This window comes from Cupressus sempervirens, chromosome 11 (assembly GCF_028749045.1).
Source record: "Cupressus sempervirens isolate cs-2001-9-10 chromosome 11, ASM2874904v1, whole genome shotgun sequence".
NCBI classification, from domain to species: Eukaryota; Viridiplantae; Streptophyta; class Pinopsida; order Cupressales; family Cupressaceae; genus Cupressus; species Cupressus sempervirens.
Genome location: NC_143128.1, coordinates 364,629,758 through 364,653,796, shown reverse-complemented (window position 1 = coordinate 364,653,796; position 24,039 = coordinate 364,629,758).

The window sequence follows — 24,039 nt, the reverse complement described above, 5'->3', positions numbered from 1 at the left end:
AATGTAGCAAGAGAAACTTGCTCATTTTTTATTTAACCTATGGTGCAGACTTATAAACCATCCATGGATTATTATCTACTTGAAGTGGAGATAATGGAAAATCCTAGGGAATTTTCAAAGGAGGTGGGTGTAAAAAAATTAAATGCCCAAGAATCAATAATACAATTTCTTAATCTCTGGCTCGTCATATAAAGGGATGTATAGAATGGTTTGGGCAAAGAAAAAGGGTTACTTAGGGTAGAGATAAAAGGTTTATGCATAGTGGACATAGATTCTTGGGGGAGGAGACCCCTAATAAACTTAATTAAAATATCTAACTCAAAATGATATAGCTTTAGATGCACAACTTGAGAAATTTGTATCTAGTATTTTGCAGGATTCTACAATATCAAAATAACTATCTTCAAAAGTAGGGGAAGAAGCAAGGGTTTGACCTACCTTTGGTTGTATTTCTTTGGGAGACATTGATTCTATCCTCTTTCATCTAGTCAAAAAATATTTAGGTATAGAACTTGGACCACTAGTGTCAACTTTGTTGTGTTGTCTTCTTGTTAGCATTGCATAGTTTGTATTATGTAGAGAGGTGAATAGATCTTTAGAACAATTGGCATAAGGAAAATACTCATAAAAATTGATATTTTTATCATGTGATGTAGGAGGTTTCTCCATAACAAATACAATGGGAAGTTTTCCAAAAAGCAATCATTTCTATGAATTGGAGCATCTCAATACAAGTGGACCTATTGTGTTTAGTAGTATCATGGAAAATGTAGTAGTTTCCCCTTTGGAAAAGAGGAGGATTATATGGTCCTACTAGAGTCATCATTTGTGTAGGTAGTGTGAGATAAGAATTCATTCTAGGTCCTTGATGTCCATAGTCCCTCTTTTGAAAAGTACGGTAGGTAGAGGGAATATTCTTGTTCATATGTCTCTTCATCTATCATTGGATAGTGTCTGCAAAATAAGATCTATAGAATGTGTTGGTGAAGGTTTACCAGTCTACACTTCTTTTTTCCATTTTCCTGCAAAAATCATGTGATCCTCTATTGCCATAGCAGCAGCTTAGGATAACTTTAGGCTATTATATCCTTCTATCTTGAGAGTGAATATAATGTCTAGGGTAAAGTATTAATGAACATAGCTTTTAGAAATTCTTCCCCAGACTTCATATTCCCTAATATCTTATGTAGGGTATTTTTTAGTGATGAATATTCATAATTTTGTGAATTTTAGAAAATTCTTGCTAGTAATTTGGCTAATAATTTAAGATTTAATGCAACATAAATAGCCACATTTTTATTAAATTTAGTTCTAAAATATTTTAAATTGCTCATTAATTTATTTTATTAAAAAAATTAAACTCAAAGATTCGCCACAATATTCAATGCATAATTAGATTTGATTCACCTAAATATTATATTATCGAAGAATTTAAAATTAATTCACCAATAATTATCATAATTATTTTTTATTTAGGGATATATTACCAATATTTAGTTTTCATTGTTGATTTAAAATATAATATAATTATCCTCATAATTTTCATGAGATAAAACATGTTCAATTTTGATTTGTAATATTCCTTGATGATTAACAAACTTCCTATAATTATTGAGATTTGCCAATATTTTCTACTCAAAAATTATGATTCCAAAATAATCACCAAAGTAAATAATATTTAAAATAAAAGTTGAGAGATTCAATGATAAAATAATTTGATTTTTCAAAATAATGAAAGATTTTCCAATTTTAATATTTTTCTTGAGGAGGGTTTCTTAAAGTTTACCCTGATCTTATGACACAATTTGTTAAACTTTCCCAAAAAATCTCTCATGGATTTGTGTACTTTCTTTTTCATTGAACCTATTTGGGAGACCAAACTCAAATCATCCTTTTCTATTATGAATATATTCTCAAAGCATGTCCTTAGGCTATTCCAATCTCAAATAGAACCCTAAGGAAATGAGTAAATCATTCAGTGGCATAGCCATGAAGAGATTCTATGAATAGCCTTATGGGGACATTTTCATCTTGGATGGCCAAAAATTAAGGAGGTGATAAAGAAGGCATTCATATGTTCATCTTCACCCATAACCTAAATTAGGCATAATCTTTCTTGAACCTTTGGGGAGAAAATGAATCATAGAACCAGCTCCAAAGGCTAAAGGTCCTATAGCATTACCCCATGGGATGGGACTAGGGTGAGATATGGCGGAATGAGCTAGAAAGGGAAAAAAAAATCTTTAAAAGGGACTATGATGTCATGAAAAAAAAGAGCCTAACAAGTATCAGGAGGTGGTTGGCTAACTTTGGGAGGGGATGAGGTCTTCTACTAGATTTAACCCTCCTTCAAGGAAAGATAGAAAATTTTGACAAACTATAGGAACTCAAAGTCAATGTCAACTACACCTTTCTTCCTTTCACTCCTAGTAAAATTTTTAGGATCTAGAGTTACAACTATTAAAATTATCAGTGTCATTAATTACTTCTTGAAGAATTCTATTTTTTTATGGGAATCCTAGAAATATTTTTAGTAGCCTCTTCTTCTTTATTCAATACCTCACTTGTCTTATGGAACTCTTAGTTTGACCTCCTTTTTTACCAAGAAACTACTCTTAAGGATTCAATCATGTCTTCTTGATTGATGATGTGTCAATTTAGGTTAGGTGGAAGGACTAGAGATGCATTATCAAGGTGAGTATAACATAAATTTATAGTAACAGTCAAAACACAGATTAATAGTAATGGTCAAGCTATCAATTCATAAGGTATTACACATGAATTCCCTAGTAGAGTCACCAAAAATTGATTGGTTTATCGATTTATCATCTAACTATATCTTCTAACACTCAGATAAAATGATAAATGTAACCATAGTTGACTAATCAAATAATAACCATCACTAAATAGTTCACCACTTATTATAAAAGGTGGCATCTACCTTCTTATGATTAATTGTAAAGAAATAACTTTAGGGATTTCTTTTAACCTAAAAGCAATAAGGCAGGCTTTTAACTTAAAAGATTATAAAGGTATTTGATACACTCAAAGGGGAAAAGAATAACATCTAAATATTGTAGACATTTAATTAATCTAAAGGGAATCCATTCAGAGATGAATCTCATGCTTCTCATTGATAAAACCAAGAATAATTTCAATGGATTCAACTACTACTATATTCTCACATTAAAATTATTCACATCATTTGATTCACAAATCAAACATGTAGAACTTCAATATGATAATAGCATTAAAAAAAATCATTGGCCATCAAAAATGAAAGAAATTTATAAATCCAAATTTTTCTAATGAGTTAATCACAATTAACCAAAAAGATCTTGAAAAAATCTTTATGACCAAATATTTAAACAATACCAAATAATGGTTTCAAGAACCATTTCTAATAACTTGTCCTTTGAAAACCAAAAGATATTAAAGTCTTTTAAAATGAAAATCATGAAACTTCTGAAGATTTTTCATCTCCCACATCTCTAAGCTTTGGATATCTATCAGACTGACTACTACAATTCCCTTTGCCACTTCTACTTCCCTTACTCTCTAGCAATACCCTGGGTACCTATTGGAATAGAACTTGATGGTTTCATAGTCAAGGACAATAGTAAATTGCATCTTGCTCCTCCATCTCTCCAATTCCCTTTCTAAATCTCTAACTTCCTTTGTAAAGATTGTGTCTAGAACTTGAGATCTCTAAGGATTGAATGTAGGTTACTGATGTTATTTTGTAGAATCATTGCAAATGTACTAATAATGACATTTGTTTGATTGTGTTTCAAATGAAAATGGAATCTTATAAATATGAGAGGAGGAGATATGTCTCTATGGTTAAAAATCACTAGTTAACTGTTGGAATATTCAAATATGGAAAGAATACTTATGAGAGGTGGGGGGTGAATCAGAAGTATCACACTTTAACCAATAAAAATTTTAACTGAAATTAAATTGCATGCATGTAAACACATCAAATAAACATGAAACTAATACATGCATCAACAACACATAACACTAGAATTTGGTAAAACTGGAGTGGGGATGATACCCACAAAATCACTGCAGCAATATTGTTCAACCACTTCTGATGGTCTGCCCTGTTAAAGGCTTTACACTATGTCAATAGTGACCTAGTTAAAGGATTTTCAAACACTTTACATGAAGTTTTACCCCATTAAAGGATTTAATCACCTTTTGATAAGGATCTAAAAATAGCTATTAAGCCAACCTATTTACATAGGGTTTCCTTTCTAATACAATGGTAAGAGAGTATTAGGTATTATAAACCTGAAAGTTTGCAATCCTTGATTGCTGAATGTAGGCACTTGTTGGGGCTCTCTCTCTAATTTTGATCCTCTGAGATCTAATTTTTGTTCATCTCCTTTGCTTTGTTCTGATCAACTGAATATTGAATTGCTGCTCTTACCCTCTATGTCTCCTTTTCACTGAATTCCACTATGTTTTCCCTTTTTCATCCTTGTTATAGTGAGACTTTTGTCTTCCTTAAAAAGAATTCAAAGACCTAGGATTAGGTATGGATCTACGATCCATATTGAATCTCAATTTCTTGCTCAATACTTGCCTTTTTCTGATTGGTTGCATGACTTTCCAATTTTCCAATTGGTTGCATGCAGATTGCATAGGAAATGTAAAAGATTTGTTCTTATCTCTAGATCTTTCGAGATTCACCTTGTGTCGGCTACAAAAATGGTTTACATCATAGTTTGTGCAATTACAAATTCTTATGCTGATATTCTGAGTTACTCAGCTCATGAAGCATTACTAATGCTCAGCACATGTTGTTTCCTAGATAGCTCAGCACCTAAAAAAAACTATATCACTTGGCACCTAATCACTCTAGATCACTCAACACTTGATATTACTCGGCACTTGATAAACTCTATATCACTCAGTGCTTGATATCACTTGGCACTTGATATCACTCAGCACTTGATAAACTCTGTATCACTTGGCACTTGATATCACTCGGCACTTGATAAACTCGACACTTGATATTACTCTTTGCTTAGCATGTATAGTCAAAAATGGTTAAGTGTATTGACACTCAGCTATAAAAATTATTCTTTAAACCAACAATCTCCCCCTTTGACATGAGTGGCAAAAACACTTAACTAAGATCCTATGATCTTGACATTATTTCATGCATCCTCTTATTTGCTCAAAAATTTTAAGAACAAATAACAATATACCTTATGACTTCCTGTGAGTTGATTATGCTTTGTACACTTAGTGACTTCTATCATATTTCTACATTATGACCAATATGTTATATCAAATTTTTTTAAAATTCTCCCCCTTTCATCATACTTAACATTTCATTTTGTATCTCCTTCTCAGCTTATATCTCCCCCATACTTAATCTCTACTTAACTCCCCCATACTTAATCTCCCCCTTTTTGACACTTATGTCAAGGGTTCGATAGGGAAATTCCATACTTGGCCAAAAATATATTGTTTATGTCAAGGAGTACCTTCAGAGCTGCATCCCAATTTGCTAGTGCAACATCCAATGACTTATACTGGATGGCAATCTCTACTGCTAGGTGTACAAGTCCATCAGATGTAGAAAGATTGGGGTCTTTCTTGAGGACTGTCTCTGCATACATCTGCTCCTTATGAAGTACTTCCAAATGAGGAGTGATTGAGGATTGAATTTGCATCAATTTGGCTTTGGTGGTTGCCTCCTCTACTGTTAAGACAGCTAACTCTCTTTGTGTGTGAAGCGATTGGCCAAAATGCTTCTCACTCTGACCTGGATTTTTAGGGAGTTGCATGCTAGAAATCTTCAAATTTCTCTCCAAGCTTAGTATTCTCTAGCTAGTGTCATGTGTGAATGTGCAAAAATCACACAACTTGTTGTACAGGGAAAATATGTTTCCAAGTATAGTTTTGACTATTTCAATTTTCTTAGCCAGCTCCACTTGTGATAGTGCTATATCACCAAATATTTTCTCATTTACCTTGCCTTGGAACTTTCTTTCTGACCATTCCAGTAATTTGGCATCTATATCCTGGTCTTCACTAGTCACCTGGTCAACTATATCAGATAGTTGCTCTATGATTGGCCTTGACTCATCTAGAGACTTTAAGCTGAAAGCTTCTATGAATATGTCTTTGATTTCATTCAAGGTATGCTTGTGCTTGTGTTCTCTTCTTAGTGCTTCTTGTCTCCTTCTTCTATCCAATGCACTCTAAATTTCATTGATCTCCTCTTCAGTGATAGTGTTGGATTCATAGTATGGAATCTTTATTTTTTCATCAAGCTCGGGAACTCCATAGTGAAGTTTCCTAACTACCCTTGATGAGCTCAAGCCTAGTGTCCTAATTTGTATTGGTAACCTATCAATGCTCAACTGTTGAAGAGTCTGTGTTGGAGTACTAGATTTGGGTAATGCAACCAATATTTGTATTGCAGACTCCTCCTTCTTACTTGTCTCATCTTTTTCTTCAGCTTGATTATCCTTTTGGTGATCAATAGGTGGGGTTGAAGTTATTGGCTGTTCAGATGTTTATTTGACTTCCCCTTCTGCTGCACTCGGCATCTAAAGTGTATCAGTGACTACACTTGGTAGAGGTAGTGGAGGAAGGAATAGAATACTAGTAGGTTGTATGGTCGAAGGTGGTTCTTATGTTTTCACCTTGACTACCTTTTTTTTAGCTAATGGATTCTCCAATTCATCAACACTAACCAATATAGGACTTGAACACAATTTTGCTTCTAGTGTTGATTGGTCAAGGATTTTTGCTAAATCCTCTGCAGTTAATGGATTGATGTTTGGACCAGAAGTGTCTATAACATCCTTGATTTTGAAAATCTCTGCAGGTGTGATGATGGTATGAGGAGGACTAGGAAGTGATAGTTGTGTGTCTTGCACAGTTTGATCTTGTTGCTTAGCTGTATCTTTCTCTTCCTCTTTCTCCTTTGTATGCGCCTCTTCATCTTCCTTTTCTTCTTCAAGCTTCTTCTGCCCTTGTTCCTTTTCTTTTTCTTTAATTCTTGATGCCTTCATCTCCTTTTTCCTAGCACTTGCTTCTACCTTATATTCTTCATTGTAAACATCTTCTGTTTTCTTGTAAACTATCTTCCACAATCTTGTGGACTTTGTAACTACATCCTCAATTTTGTCCTGCAAAATGCTAAAAGCTCTATGTTTGGGAGTGAATCTATTATTATGCCTCTTAACTACATTTTTTATTTGATCCTTAGTCAAATCAGGCAACAACCTGGCTAATGTTGATTCCCTTATCTCCCTTTCCATTTGCAAAAAAAAATGCCATTTATCCTCTACAATTTTGTACAATTCCTTAGGCATTGATTCATCTAACTCTAGAGGTGTGTTCTTATAATCAGCCATCATAGCATACACTGATTCCTCTAATTTATTTTGTTCCTCCTTGGTGAGCTTAGAAAAATTTAGGTTCTTTAAACCTTTCAAATCATCATTCTTAATCTTTGAGCATAATTTATCAATAGCAGTCTAAGGTTTGTGACTTACCACTTGAAATTGGTTGTTGTCCTCTGACGCAGTCTTCTCTTCATCTATTTGAGGCTGGGAAACAAATTTTCTTTTCTTATTTGGCTCGGTAGTAGTCTTCTTTGAAGCTTTCTTCTTCTCTTCTACCTCCTCTTGGGCTTTTTGTGCTATAGCCCTTGTAGTAGGTCTCTTTGGTGTAGGAGCAGCTACTTTCTTTGCCTTGGGTTGAGGAGGAGGAGGAGTTGTGGCCTTTCTTTTTGTGACCTTGGTTCTAACTTGTGCTTCCTCAGCTTCTTCTTCCTCAACACTTTCCTCTTTATCTTCTCCTAACCCTTGAGTCATACCTTGAGGTTCATCTCCCTCATCTTTAATGTCTTCTTCTTCCTCTTCTGTTGTTCCTTCTCCTTCAACACCAAATTTTCTCTTGATTTTCCTTACCAATTTTTCTTTCTTCTTTACTACTGAGGCAGTCTTCAAATTTTTTACCACCCTTGATTTGAAAACATCATAAGTTCCAAAGGCTTTTGCATTCTTGTCAACTTCCTCTGCAAGGAGAGCTATTATTTCTACAGAGGCTTGATCAATATCGAGTTCATAACCTAGTGGCCTAAGCCATCTTACTCTAGGTATGACTACCTGTATATAAGTATAATCAATATCTAGAAGAAAGAAAATGTCTTTTTCATATTTCTTAGTCAATGAGACTAGAATCCTCATTCTTTGTTTCATGGACTTTTTGAAGTCCTCAAAGTAGCTAGTCATTTGGGCATCAAAATTATCACCCATCTGTTCAATATATCCATTGTTCTGTTCAACAATTGTTTTATCTGGATTCCATTTCACCTTACCCACAGAAGGGAATTCTTTCATCAGATAGAAAAAATGCACACCAAAACTGATCCAAATTTGCAATGAGCTCCCTTGCTCTTCCTTATAGCTCCTAGATTCTCATTAATCTGTTGAAACATGAGCTCTACTAGATCATACGTATGATCCTTTTTAACCAATTTGTATGCAACATCAACTGCTATACAAGGCATACTGTTTAACTTGCTTGACTGATAGAATTTGTGTGAAATGATTCTCATAGCAAAATCTAGTAGGGGTTTTGTGATTGTATCAATAGTCATTCCCCTATTGTTCCATTTAGCACCTATGTTTCTCTCTATTACTTCATTTTTGTCACTACACAGGGTCTTTGGCCGATCTAGGGTTGGAATACCAGTAACCCTATGAACAATTTTCTTAGTAAATTTCACTGGCCCTATTTCTAACCAAAAGGCTCCATCATGTATTGTGCTCAAAACTATGCGTACCCATTCAACTTTGGAAATAATTGGAAACTCTAGGGTTTTGGTCAATCTCTTTCTCTCAATTATTGAGAACTCATCTTTTAGTATTTTGTTCTCACATAGCTTGTCATATGCATTATAGATTTCTAGATCTCCTATGGCTCCAATTTTGCAGTTATAACATCTACGAACATCTTGGACCATGACAACTTTATTAGAAATAATGGATAATGCACCTGTAGGATCATTCTTGTATGCAACATCTAGAATGGGCTTGAACTCTGGTTGCTTGACTTCATTACTAACCAACTGTATTTCATGACTCTCCTCTCCCTTAGTGGTTCTAGACTCAGATGCCATTGTTTTCCAAACTAGGGTTTATAGTTTAAACAAGTTTATAAACACTGTGTAGCTCGGCACACAAGTAAAATACCTCAAATCGATGAAACTCATGCTAAATCATTGTGGAAATCCTTGCAAATGGCTTCTAAGCTGCCCTTGATCTTCTGCGCTCTTTTCATCTTTGCTTCACATTTGAATGGTGAGAAAAGATCAAAAATTGACCTATGTACCCTTCAAAATAGAGAAATTAATGCTTAGTGTGCTGACAACTGCCTACTTGGCACCTAAAGGATTTCAACATGACTCGGCACCCATTGTGTTTCACTTTTCTCGGCTCCCATTGATATTTTACATCTCGGCATCATCTATCAACTTGATCGTTGTTAGCAACTCGGCACTTGAAGACAACTTCGACAGATTTTGCAAAACTCTCAATTTTGACTTAGCATCTTTGCTTATGTTGATTTCTTCTTTGTAGTTCTTCTATGTCTTGGAACTGATGTATGATATAACTTAGTATATCAGTCCCACGCACCCATTCTTTCTTAATTAGATGAAGTGTGATCACTTAACCCATTAGGTGAACTGATCTCTGCACTTGATGTGTTGCACTCATCTTTCTTCTTCCATGTCTTATTCATCTCACTTCTAATGTGTTCAATATCTATCTTTTCCTTTCCATTGTTGAATTCAGAACTTGGTGGCTTTGACCTTGTTAGGCAATTCTTGCCTATATGACTAGTTTTTAAGCAACTAAAACATGTGGTTTGACTCAACCATCTTTTATAGTTTCGCCTAAAATGTGTTCTTATGCAATTTTTAGGAGCATGTCCACATTCTTGACAGTAATGACAGCTATACATGGTGTTGTAATCCCAATGACTTTCATTCCCTTTTATTTTTGCTGGCTGATTTGATGTCCTCATAGGCTTTGATCTACATTCAAATGCCCTATGTCCATATTTCTTGCAATTATGACAATTTCCATCAAATCTTTGTGTCCTTGTGACATTGGATCTGTAATCTTGTGTCATATGTCCTTGCATTTTGCACTTGTGACAATGACTCTTGCTTTTATGTGTGTTTGGCTAATTGATTCTCCTACTCCTACAAACATTAGCAGTATGCCCCTTCTTATTACAGTAATGAAAAGTGGGTTTTGAATCCTTACCTTTGTCACTTCTTTGTTCAGCACTCTTTGATGATTCTCCAACTTTAGTGCTATTGTATCCAAGTCCTAATGTATCATGGGTTGATCTTGGGGATTTCAGCAATTGCTCAAAATACTTGATGGCTTCATTGGGTTTGTTGAAGCTCTCTGAAATTTCCTTTTCTCTTCTCAAGTCATTCTGCAATTGTTCATTTTGCATCTTCAACGTAGAGATCTCAATGTCTTTTACATTGAGTTCATGATGAAGATTCATCATTTGGGCAAGTGTATCCATCTGCATGTTTGAGATCCTTGTTAATTCAGTACTCTTTTCTTCCAGACTATTTGCAAGATTTCTTTTGTCATCTTCCATCATGACTTTTTCCTCAACTGCTCTTTTCTTTTGTTCAATTATTTCACATAACATTATGGCCTGTGATTCATGTTCCATCTTGAGAGATCTTATCACATGTGCTTGATCTTTGTTTTTCTCCATTAGTTCTGCAATTGCTGCATCAAACTCTTTAGTATCTCTATTGGCAAATATATTTGTGGTATCAATCTCCTTGTAGTTTATCTCATTTTAAGCTATGGCTAAATCCTTTCTTCTTTTCAAGGATTTTCTCAGTTCCTCCCTTGCTTCCTCTACTTTGTGTAGAGCCAGTTGCACATCAATCACTTGATTGTCAATAATCTTCCAAAGTTTGAAGACTTCCATCTTTAGATCTTTTTCTTCAAGCTATTAGGATTTTTCTTGTGAGAACCTTGATGATCTGATACCAATTGTTGGAATATTCAAATATGGAAAGAATACTTATGAGAGGGAGGGGAGGTGAATCAGAAGTATCACACTTTAACCAATAAAACTTTTAACTGAAAGTAAATTGCATGCATGTAAACACATCAAATAAACATGAAACTAATGCATGCATCAACAACACATAACACTAGAATTTGGTAACCCAGAAACCCTCCAAAAATAAGAAGGTAAAATTGGGGTGGGGATGATACCCACAAAATCACTACAGCAATATTGTTCAACCACTTCTGATGGTCTTCCATGGTAAAGGCTTTACACTCTGTCAATAGTGACCTAGTTAAAGGATTTTCAAACACTTTACATGAAGTGTTACCCTGTTAAAGGATTTAATCACCTTTTGATAAGGATCTACAAATAGCTATTAAGCCAACCTATCTACATAGTGTTTCCTTTCTAATACAATGGTAAGAGAGTATTAGGTATTATAAACCTGAAAGTTTGCAATCCTTGATTACTGAATGTAGGCACTTGTTGGGGCTCTCTCTCTGATTTCGATCCTCTGAGATCTAATTTTTGTTCATCTCCTTTGCTTCATTCTGATCAATTGAATATTGAATTGCTGCTCTTACCCTCTATGTCTCCTTTTCACTGAATTCCACTATGTTTTCCCTTTTTCATCCTTGTTATAGTGAGACTTTTGTCTTCCTTAAAAAGACTTTGAAGACTTAGGGTTAGGTATGGATCTACGATCCACATTGAATCTCAATTTCCCACTCAATAATGCCTTTTTCTGATTGGTTGCATGCCTTTCCAATTTTCCAATTGGTTGCATGCAGATTGCATAGGAAATGTAAAAGATTCGTTCTTATCTCTAGATCTTTCAAGATTTACCTTGTGTCGACTAAAAAAATGGTTTACATCATAGTTTGTGCAATTACAAATTCTTATGCTGATATTTTGAGTTACTTGGCTCATGAAGCATTACTGATGCTCAGCACCTAAACAAAACTGTATCACTCAACACCTGATCACTCTGGATCACTCGGCACTTGATATTACTCGACACTTGATAAACTCTGTATCACTCTGTGCTTGATATCACTCGGCACTTGATATAACTTGGCACTTGATAAACTCTGTATCACTCGGTACTTGATATCACTTAGCACTTGATAAACTTGGCACTTGATATTACTCTTTGCTCGGCATGTATAGTGAAAAATGGTTAAGTGTATTGACACTCAGTTGTCAAAATTATTCTTTAAACCAACAGTTAACATATTAATATGATAGTATAAATAACCATATATGTAACTCATTATAAGCATATATATAATATTAATATGTTAACCATATTTGTAATATATTATTATATTATTATATAATAATATATAATATCTATTACTGTATTATTATATAATATAATGTATAATATATATAATATATTACATATATTATATATAAGATATTTGTCTTAAAGATGATTTACCATCAACAAGGTATCTTGTGTTAAATTCAATCTGAAAGAAGCTACAACCTTAACACTCCCACTTAGCTAGGGAGGATTTATAGAACACATTATGCTCTCAAGAATATGAAGAGATGTCATCTCAGTACGATATTTAATTCACTGTGAAGTTAAATTTCCCACCTTTTATAACACACAATTGAAACAATTTCCATAATTTAAAATACTACCTTAAGTGTGGTCTATAGTAGTAACTATGTCATGGTGTTTGACAAGATCTAGCCCAAAGAACAATAACAAGTTGGTTGTCATGGTGTTCAAAAAAATCTGGCCCAAAGAACCATGATAACAAGTCTACCATTTACAATGGTTACCTTTTGTTTGTTTGTTATCATGATTTCTAGCATTCAAGGACAATAATTTAATGAAGTTTGTATGATAATAGGTCACTAGTAAATTTAGACCTAATTTTTGATGAGGATTCATCGCAATTTTGATACCACCATATCGATAAACTAACGAACACTATTGTCAAACTTTTTTCATTAAGCTTACGACACCCAAAATGTTTATCAAAATTTTGACGTTACTATTGTAGATATATTGACAAAACTGTTGTCAGGATATCCACCTTAAACCACAAGCATTGTAAGAATCCTCGTTAAAATGTTATGCTCCTTATCATTGAAATTGTGATGAATACTTGTCAAAAATTATGTCGAATGTATAGCATCCTCATCAAAATACTATGCTCTTTCTCATCAAAATGGCAACAAATAGTTGCTGAAATTTACGTCACACGTATAGCATCCTCATGGATATTTTTTGGTCCCTTCCGTCAAAATTGTGATGTCCGATTCTTTTTTTTTAAATATATTATATTATTGATTAAAATATGTTATGCCTTTCAAATTGAAATACATATCAAACATATTGACAGGGTAGGGATATGATAGGAAATCCTATTAGCATGGGCAAGAAGGAAAAGCTCCTTATTATTGTGTGATTATTGTAGAGTCCTTCAAGCTCTGCAATGGTGGCCTCCATATGAAAGTCTAGAGTGTTTGTAGCTACAATTGTAGCCTCCTAGGCAAGTCTAGAGTGTTTGTAAAAACTTTCAACACTATCAGAGTTTTTGAAAAAAAGCCCTCAATAGGGTAGATCTCTAAAAAAATTTGGTTGTAGGACTTGAAGTTTATAGAGATAAGGAGGCAATGGTATAGATGATGGGAATCATTTGTAATTATCTACAAAAAGTGGAGTTGAGGGAATCATCGGGACAACAATTATAGTGCATCTTCAACATAGCCAATCAAAGGGAGAAGGTGACCATGATTGTGCTTCTGGGGGTGGATTACTAGTCTAGCCATCATGTTCACAATGGAAAACTTATTCATGACCTTTTCCTGCCCATCATTCAAGTTATAGGTCACTTGGCACTTGTCAACAGTATGGTCAGAAGAATGCTCACAGATGAACTCTTTCACCAAGTGACTGTGGCCTTAGACTTGATGGATGCCAATTTCTCGGGTGGGCTATTAAAGACATTTTTTGCTCCTAAAGGTTAGGAAAAGAAAAAGATTATGAAAAAAAATTGGAAGATCTTCAAGAACTGTGTTGCTAAAGTTAATGATATGGAATAGTTTTTGTTATTTAGTCAAGTTAATGACAACCCTTTTTTGGAGGATGTTGTAGTTGGTTGGCCTCAATTGGTGATGGTATTAGATACCTTTATCATTGAGGATATACTAGAGGATCTTCTCTATAACATATGTATCTATTTTTTGGTGATCAATATAATGGGTATTGCCCCCTAGGTAGATCTTTCTTAAACAAATAAAATCCATGTCACTAAAAAAAGCATATAGCATTGCTCATTGTAACCAATTTGAAAGGGATAAGCATCATTCAAAACCTTTACCTAAAATAAGGTATCCCTATGAGGGCTCAAATTTTCATTTAGCCATGTTTCCAAATTCAAATACTCCCTTTTAGATGCAAAATTTGCAAGTTCAATTACAAAAGAAAAGGTGCCATGTCCAACACAAGAAACAATGCCTGAAAATTACAAGTTATGTGTTTAATAATGATGACAATAACCTAAATATTAAACCAAAAGCAACTCTAAGATAATAAAAAATAAAGTATAGGGGCCCTCTCTAGTTTTTTCTTTGAAATTTACTAGAGGTTAAGGAAAACATGAGGTTCCCCAGCTATTCCCAGTACTCAATCCCTAAGCAACAACATGGCTAATGTTTCTAATAATGACTTTTACCCAAAATTACCAGCAATTGCAGCACTTGGTTCTTTATTTATGGCACATTAGTGAGACATGATATGCATAAATAGTCCATGTTAAAATGTGGGCAAACAATATAGCTTCATTCCTACATAGACAACAATAAAAATATGCACACATAATTGTGTTGTAATGAAATCATTGTCTTACCTTTATCTCTTGGCATGCATCTGCAATTTTTGAGATACTAATAGGATCTTTTAAATGGATGTCCATCATACTCTAGGGGATAATTTGAGGATTAATATGCCAAATTTGGTTAAGTACAATGCTACTATTAAGATTTCCCCCAAGGTATAAGGAAAAAAGAGTAGAAAATATATCACGCTGAAGCATGTTGAAGTTGGTTTGCACATGTAGTGTTGCATTATGATTAGTCAACATAAATTAAGTGTCACAAAAATAGAAAAGAAATGAAACAAAAGTGCCATAGGAAACTAACTTTGACTCGAGCAACAATGACAAGAAAATTCTCTAAACAATGATTAATAGGATACTCAAACATCAAGCGCACAATAGCCTCATGCCCCATCTCTTCCAAATGGCACAGTACCTCTACCAGATCAATAGGAAATCATGCCTGATTCATATTACCAAATGGAAGTTTATTTCCATGTAGACCTTTAAAGGTTGCCTATCAAAGTGGGATTTTTTTAATTAATCAAAAATCAAAAAATAGCATAACAACTAAGAAGGTTGTGTCAAATGTGATGGGATAAAATGTTAAATGGTTGAAGCTTTCATAATGGATAGTTGTGTTCAAATCCCAAAAAAAACAAAAATATGTTTATTTGGAATAATAGATGAATGCTAAACCAGGTAAATCACTGCTTCCAATTCTGAGTATGGTGTACTCCACTGGGAAATGCTTCGTGCAAGTTATGGAAATTGATTGAAGAGATGACTCACACTCTTAACATTGAAAGCTAAAGGGAACTCCATCATTAGAATATCAATCAAAAAAATAGATGAACTTGTAAGCTAAGTCATCACCTGTAGCCTTCTTGAATTTGTAAATGTCAGAATTTCAGCTGATGTTGATACAAAAAATCTCAAGAATGATAGTTGACCTTCATCATTCTTCCATGCACTTCCACAAAATGTCTGAATAGGAAGTGGATTTCATAGGCAATTAATTTCCAAAACCAATTATATTTAGTTCATCATTTATGGTTAGCAAACCCTTTTTTTCCCTACTTAGGGAGCATTACAAAAATGCACAAAATATATAAGCATGCTAATAAGATCTGGTGATATAGAACTCTACCATGTTTACCTAGAAAAATTTTGCATAGGTCGACAGCAGCATTGAGAATGACTATTGATCTGGTATATAAAACCCTTCATGATCTAAAGCCTCCATTACTTTAATCAAACTAATGTTTGGGGCCTATAGTAACAACTAGTATCAAATTCATCCAAAGCTTCTTAAAGCATGACAGAAATAAAATATATAGCTTTGCAACAAGTTAAGTAAATCGTCAAAGACTCACCAATTCCTTGATAGAATCTAAAAGAACCTATATATTCTAGGAGGTTAACCATGAACAATCAGTTGTGGAACTACTTAAAAATGAAGAATAAAATTTTCCATGCTTGCCATAAGCATCAACAAGGCTTGTGTGAGTGTGAACAACAGTACTGATTATCTTGGAAATAGTCTTCTTTGTAAGTAAGCAAAATAATGACTCAACATCTTTGCAATGTGCAACATTGATTGTACAGCCATATCCAAGCTCCTCCATTATTATTGGAACATCAATAGCCTCTTCCAACTCTGTCAAAATAGTATCCAACACTTGCAAATTGCATGCACAAGATTGAAAACTCCTAGAGTGACCAAATAGTAAAAAATTCAAGTAGTGTGCATAAAAAATAGCAAAAATAGCCAAAAAGAGACCTTTTCGAATCAAGGATCTAATCATGTCTATCCTCCAAGTTTAATAAATAAGAACTACTGGAAAAATTCTAGCTTTACAATAATAAAAGAAAAGAAAATAAACAAATATATTAAAGTTCTGACAGAATTTACATCATTTTTTAATAGTGGTTTGAGAAGTAGTGACATGTGCACTTTTGGCTCTAACAATGACAAAGCTCAAAGGAAAGAAGGTACATGTTTTGATAGCCCTTCCCTGTAATGGAGGAATAACAAAATCTACTCAATAATATCGTTAGAGATTCCAAATGTAGGATTCTCACAAATTTTAGCCTAAGAAATGTACTCTAATATTTTAAAACAACAACAAACCAAACAAATAAAAACTATGAAATTTAGGAAAATAATAACAACTAGGATAACAACAACAACTAGGAAAACAGAGAGTGCACAATTTTAAAATTTGAAGGAGATACTCATAGTTTCTTCAAGTTTGTTAGACTAGTGAGTGATTAAGGTATTGTTCTATTTAAACTATTATTGGGAAAATCATTGGAAAAACAAAGATAGAATTTTCTTACTTGGAGCCTTAAGAAACACATAATCCCCATTTGAAAATAACTCTAATGATTTAGAACTTTCAACCTTTATCATTGCACTTTGTAAACAAATATTCAAAAGAAGAAGAAGAATATAAAGGTAATAGTGGAACTTCATACCTTAAGCCATAGGACCTTGCGGTACTAAAATAACCTTTTCTATTGGCAGAATCCCACAACTCACTAAATCCTATGCCTATTCTCCTATACTTTTCTTTGCAACCCTACAAATTTTCTTCCACCCCAGTAAAGAAAATCTGGTTATTGAACCAACAAAATGAAGTACAATCAAAATTGGGAAAAATCAAGCAAGATTTCTCTCAAACAGTTTAACTAAATACCTTCAAAAATATAAGAGGAATCTTGAAGGTAGTTATCACTAAACTACAACCTAATGGGATGCTAATTCTTCCAAGAAGGAAAGCCAACTATTTCTTGATAAAAAGAAAAGAGAAAGAATTGTGTGAGAAAGAATCATTAATCTTATATCCAAAAATCTAAATTAGATAGTGCAATAGTCCATTTTCTTTCCATGTCATGTATGTACCTAAATTTGGTGAGAATGGTAATGGACTAGAAGAAAAGAGTTTAGTTGTTGATTATAAGCTACAAAGCATGTGCATAAAAGATAATCAACATCCTCTACCTAATAAGGCATAGATGATTATATATAGTTGGCCTTAGAAATTTGATTTCTATTTAGTTTAGTTTGAGCTTTACTTGGTTTTGAGAATAATTTAATATTCTTTAATTAACAAGGCCAACCACGTGAAGGTGGAAGCTCATTTGGCCCCTCCCCCCCCAACCCACACACTAACATCACTCTAAATTCCCCATTAACATCTAATAGCATTCATTCATTCAACCATTTTTGAAATATAACATTCAATCATTATAATCACATGATAACATTCATTAACATCTAATAACATTCTTTCATTCATTCATTCAACCATTTTTGAAATATAACATTCAATCATAAATAACCACACGATAAAATTCACTAACACATAAAATTCATTAACATCTAATAACATTCATTCAACCATTTTTGAAATATAACATTCAATCATTATAATCACACGATAACATTCATTACCACATAAAATTCATTAACATCCAATAACATTCATTCATTCAACCATTTTTGAAATATAACATTCAATCATTATAATCACATGATAACATTCATTAACACATAAAATTCATTAATATTTAATAACATCCAACCATTCAACCATTTTTGAAATATAACATTCAATCATTATAATCACACGATAACATTCATTAACACATAAAATTCATCAACACACAACATTCATGAATAATTCATTAATGCATAAAATTTATTAACACACAAAATTTGTGAATATTTTATTACCACATAAAATTCATTAACACACAACATTCATGAATATTTCATTACCACATAAAATTCATTAGCACACAACATTCGTGAATATTTCATTACCACATAAAATTCATTAACATCATTTCCTTTTGGGCTTCTTAAAGTTCCTTTTCTTTATGTATATTGTAAGAGGAATATCAATGTCCTCATTATTCCCCTCATCTACTGATTCTAATCCAATGCATGTCTCCTCCTCATCTATTCAAGAAGAGGTGGTTGCTTCAGCAAAGGGGAGTCTGATGGAAAAACAACTGCATCATGAGTTAAATTCAAACCATTTATAGTAGTGAATTACATGTATTTAATTAAGTAAAAGAACTATAAATCAAAAAATATATTTAAATGAACAAAACATAGATTTTATTTACTTGAATGTGCCACATGATCTACATAGTGATCAATCTGAACATCCTTCGGCACTCGTTCAGCATGACATTTTTTATCCTCTAAAATATACACAAAAAAGGTTACACCAAGTTCAATTTAAGATGTTAAATTGTATTAATAATTACATAATTATTTTTAAATAGAAAATGAACACCTACATCAACACTATGATGCACATTAGGGGCTTCATCATGTGGCATATAATAAGGATCTATGTTCCAATTAGGAGGTTGCATTGCAATGTCATGCACACATTATTATCAAATAGATTGTTTCTCAAGTATTTAATTTCTAATGTATTTTTTTTTTTCATATTTACCTATTCACATGATGCAGGGGACTCTTGGGTTGGGCTAGTGGAAGCTTGGCATAAGCGTTTAGCCATGGCTTGATAGCCTTTCTTGAAGGCAATTTTTTGGTGTTCTCTTGTGGCCTCTAAATTAAATTCAAAGCCCAACATTTTTTATTAAACAAAATCATTTCCATTTTATAAATAATTATTTTCAGAAATTTATTTACTCCTACTTACAATTCATGCTTTAATTTTTGGATATCCACCAGAGCCAAGTTTGCGTTGCCCAATCTTTTCTAGCCTGGCCTTTGTTGCCTTTGACATATCATGTAACCCATGAAAAATTTGAAATATGTTAGATGATATAGATATAAAGATGCCTAATCAGTGCAAAATTACATTGTACTAGTAGTTAATACTATTGCATACCTTCTCTCATTTGCAAGTGTAACTCCTCTTTTAACATCCATTTTTTCCTTTGCATCCAAAATGAAGTCATTCCAATCCCTTACTAAAATAAAGTGAGGATGCTCGTACTTTGGATTGTGGACAAGACTCCTTCTATAGGAGTCCCTCACAGTGCTCAGATGTTTAGTAGCTTTTTCCAAAAAATTCTTCTCCTTAAAAATTTTACCAAGCTAATGCTCTAAATCTGTAATGAACTAATCTTTTAAATTTTTATCTTACATTTTCCACCTTTCAAGAAAAAACACAAAACTATTAGATAGAAAAATTAACTAAAGTTGTGTACCTTGAATATACTAAAATAAAAATTTTGTACCTTACACATATGGTGGGCCCGAATATCTTCAGTGCATGGTCATAAAGTGTCTTATAAAAGCAATTATTTCCTGCAAAAAAATGCCATGGGATTGTCAATCCAAAACTTTTTATGAATAGGTAAATACATATTATAATATAAAAATAATAATTTAAAAGTACTAAGAAGCTTAGGACATTTCAAAGGCATCAATTCATTGTCGTCAATCAACAATGATGTCTACATAGCTCCCTTGCTAGAAACCTAGGTAGATCCAAGAAATGATGGTGAATTATCACCAACACATGTATTCTGATCTGTATTCGGTGTCGTAGACCTTGCCAATGAATGTACTACTAGATGTACCCATGATTAAAGTACAAATTATCAAACCATAATTAACACAAAACTAAATATATCAACACAAGGATTTACTAGGCATAGATTATGAAGATGTCGATGGTTGCATGGCCCTTGTTGTCGATATTATAGTTGGCAACCTTTGATGGACCTTTGTTGACCTCCTAGGAGTTTCATGTACTTGATGACCTAGTGAACAATACATTGTTAGAAAAGACATTCTAATGTAATAAAAGTAAGATTTAACTTAAGAAGTTTTTAAATGTTTGATCAAAGAAAAAATTCCTTGTAACTTGTCAAATTAAGGATTATTTTACATGAGGTAGTCGAAGCTCTACTAGTATCGGCCTTAGTGCGATGTCCTAGACCAGGCACTTGAGTTTGCAAAAAATCTTGTAACAAGAACACAAACATATTTTAGTTCAAAACATAAAATTAACCTTTATTGAGCTTTTGTTATAATTAAAGATTCATTATTGTTTACTTCAAAGCAACGTGTTATGGCCATCAAATCTTGTTGCCTCTTTAGTACCTCCTCCATTGGATTTGGATCTTCAAAAATGCTCATAATTTCTAAATTGATTTTTTTCAATTTTTTCCTCATCATATATGTTAAATTAGGCACCTTTGTGATATTGTCATCAGAAGGGGTAGGTGCCTCTATTGTTGCAGGTGCTTTTCCCCTATCCTGAACATCAAATTGTGACAAAAATATCAGTAAAACTTTCATGAAAAATCCAAAACCCTAAATAAAATAACATAATAATATAAAAAATTTCAACTATCTAATTTGTACAATTTCAATAAGGCTTACCATCACTGAGGAATGGGTGGGAGCTGGAGCATCCTCATGGCCTCTATCCTATGGGAGATCCATATTGTACTATGACAAAGATTAAATATAAAAACTTTAGCGATCGTCAAAATTTCTCATTATTTCTATATTGATATTTTTAAGGTTTTTTTTTCAAATTGTACGTTGAATTAGGAAAATCTATGATATCCTCATCAAAAGGGTTATTAGCTGTCTCTATTCTTGCAGGTGCTCTTTCCCAATCCTGAACATCAAATTGTGATAGAAATATCAGTAAAACTTTCATACAAACTCCAAAATCATAGCTAAGGATGTTGACAAAGATATTTTATTATTTTTTTGGTTTCTTGTTTGCGTATCAGGTTGTTGTTCATCAAGTTTAATTCAATACCTAATCAATTTGAAATTTTGATACAATATTGATTAACAATAAACTTCATCATTGTTCAAGTTAGAAGTTTATCATTCACAATATGTCATTGCCATATGATTTATGATCTTCATGTTCATGTTTAAAGTCTACCTTCTTTGTTATGCATCTAAATAGTTATCATATATTATGAATACAAACATACAGTAATCTAAAACTAAAAACAATGCATTACATTAGCAAACTTTATCACTATTCTTGTTTTAAAAAAACTTTTCATGGCTTCTAATTTCAGATTTTCTATATATCAGTTAACATTTTGAGGCTATCAGTTGTCCTCTATCAATCAGATGGATTATTGACTAAAATGACATGTTCTATTTTCTCACACTATGAAAGATTCAAATAATGAAATGATTTGTTCACATAATAATCTAGTTTTGCAATTCTATGTTTTATGGCAAGAAATTTCTATTTGCATTACTATGGTGTTCATTTGACAAGAGAGTTCTTGGAAAGGGTTGTTATTGTAATGAATTATTAACTAGGGGGATGAAATTATTATTTATGTAATAAAATTTGAAAGCATTTATGGGTGATTCAAACACTAGTGATTTCTCTTCCTACTGGGCTTCAACATTTCAAGTTTAAATTGGTTCTCTACCAATTATGATCTTCCTATTCATGTATAAAGTCTACCTTCTCTATTATGCATCTAAATACTTACAATATATTATTATTACAAACATACAGAAATTTGAAATTGAAAATAATACATTACATTAGCAAACTTTATCACTATTCTTGTTTTAAAAAAACTTTTCATGACTCATAATTTCAGATTTTATATGAATATAAAAGTATAATTAAAAATTAAGTTTGATAACCAAGTGCCCCTTTCCCCTATTATGAAAAATATTTGTACCGATACTCATACCAATACCCTAAGTACCCAAAGTAACCCCATCCACGTGCATCCTTGATCATAGTATAACATTCTTCAACTATCTAATTTGTACAATTTCAATAAGGTTATCTTGTGACAAAGATTAACTATAAAAACTTCATCCCACTGATCTTAGCAAAAAAAAACTTATTAATAAAATGGTATATAGTACTTGCCACCCTCATGATAGTAAATTTTTTTGTATCTATGTGATTTAAATGGTAATCTATTAGCAGTTCTTCCCTTGCACTTATTGATTTTATTGCACATACAAAAACTTGATTCCCCTCACACACCTCAAAAATGCAATTGGGTTGCTTATTAGTTGAGGAAGGTCATCTACTATTTATAAAACCCACAATATTACCTATTCCTTTTGGTCTCCCATCAATGTACATAGAAAATTTTTTAATTTGATAATTTTATTTCCATTGTATATAATTTTTTGATATACTATACCTATCCATACTTTTTTTTTATTAAACAATCTGCATCCAATCATTGTAATTGTAACAAGGACTGACATACTTCATCAATTCAACAACTTTTTTGTAACATACCTTTATCCCATCCATGGAAAATAGGCCCAAACCATGTAATGAGTATGGAGATATGTGATATATTCTCTCATTAACACAAAAATCAGTGTTAATTGGAGGTAGCTCATTAGGTACCCATTCTTTCTCAATATGTGTATACCAAAAGGGCACCTTGATATTGCCTTTTCTCTCATCATCATAATAACATGACCCACCTTTAGCAAGGAAAAATTGCATACATTAATTGAATTTTTTCTAATCTTTTGACCTCTAGTTGATCTCCCCATTTTAATCGTAGTACATGTAGAACTTTCATCTACCATTCCCTCATTCCCCTCATTCGATGTAGATAGATCTGACAAGTACCTATTTGGTGGTCCATGCAATCCATCAAATGAGATATTGTCACGTCCCTGCTTCAACTATTAAAGAATTTTGATAATAATTAAATAATATTCATAGAATAATCAATTCATGACCCATGCATATGGTTCTTATTTGTCTATTTAAAAAAGAAGAATATATGAAAATTACATCTATTTATTGACTTATACTTGTTGATCCATGTCACTGTGCACGATCCTCACCAAAGGGGTTAAATTTCTTGCATATGTTACTCATTTATCTTAAGTTAGCTACAAATAACTTAGAAGACAACATGAACATTTCACTCAATTTATTTTAGGACACCTGCATGTGAAACAATCAAAGCTTACTAGGATTCATGTATATCTTTAAAAATTTGGACATGTTATACTTAATGTTTATATTTGCACATATGGTTTTGAAAGAAAAATTTGGTGCATGTTGTACTTAACAATTAGAGCTTATTAGGAGTCATGGATATCTTTAAAAATTTGGACATG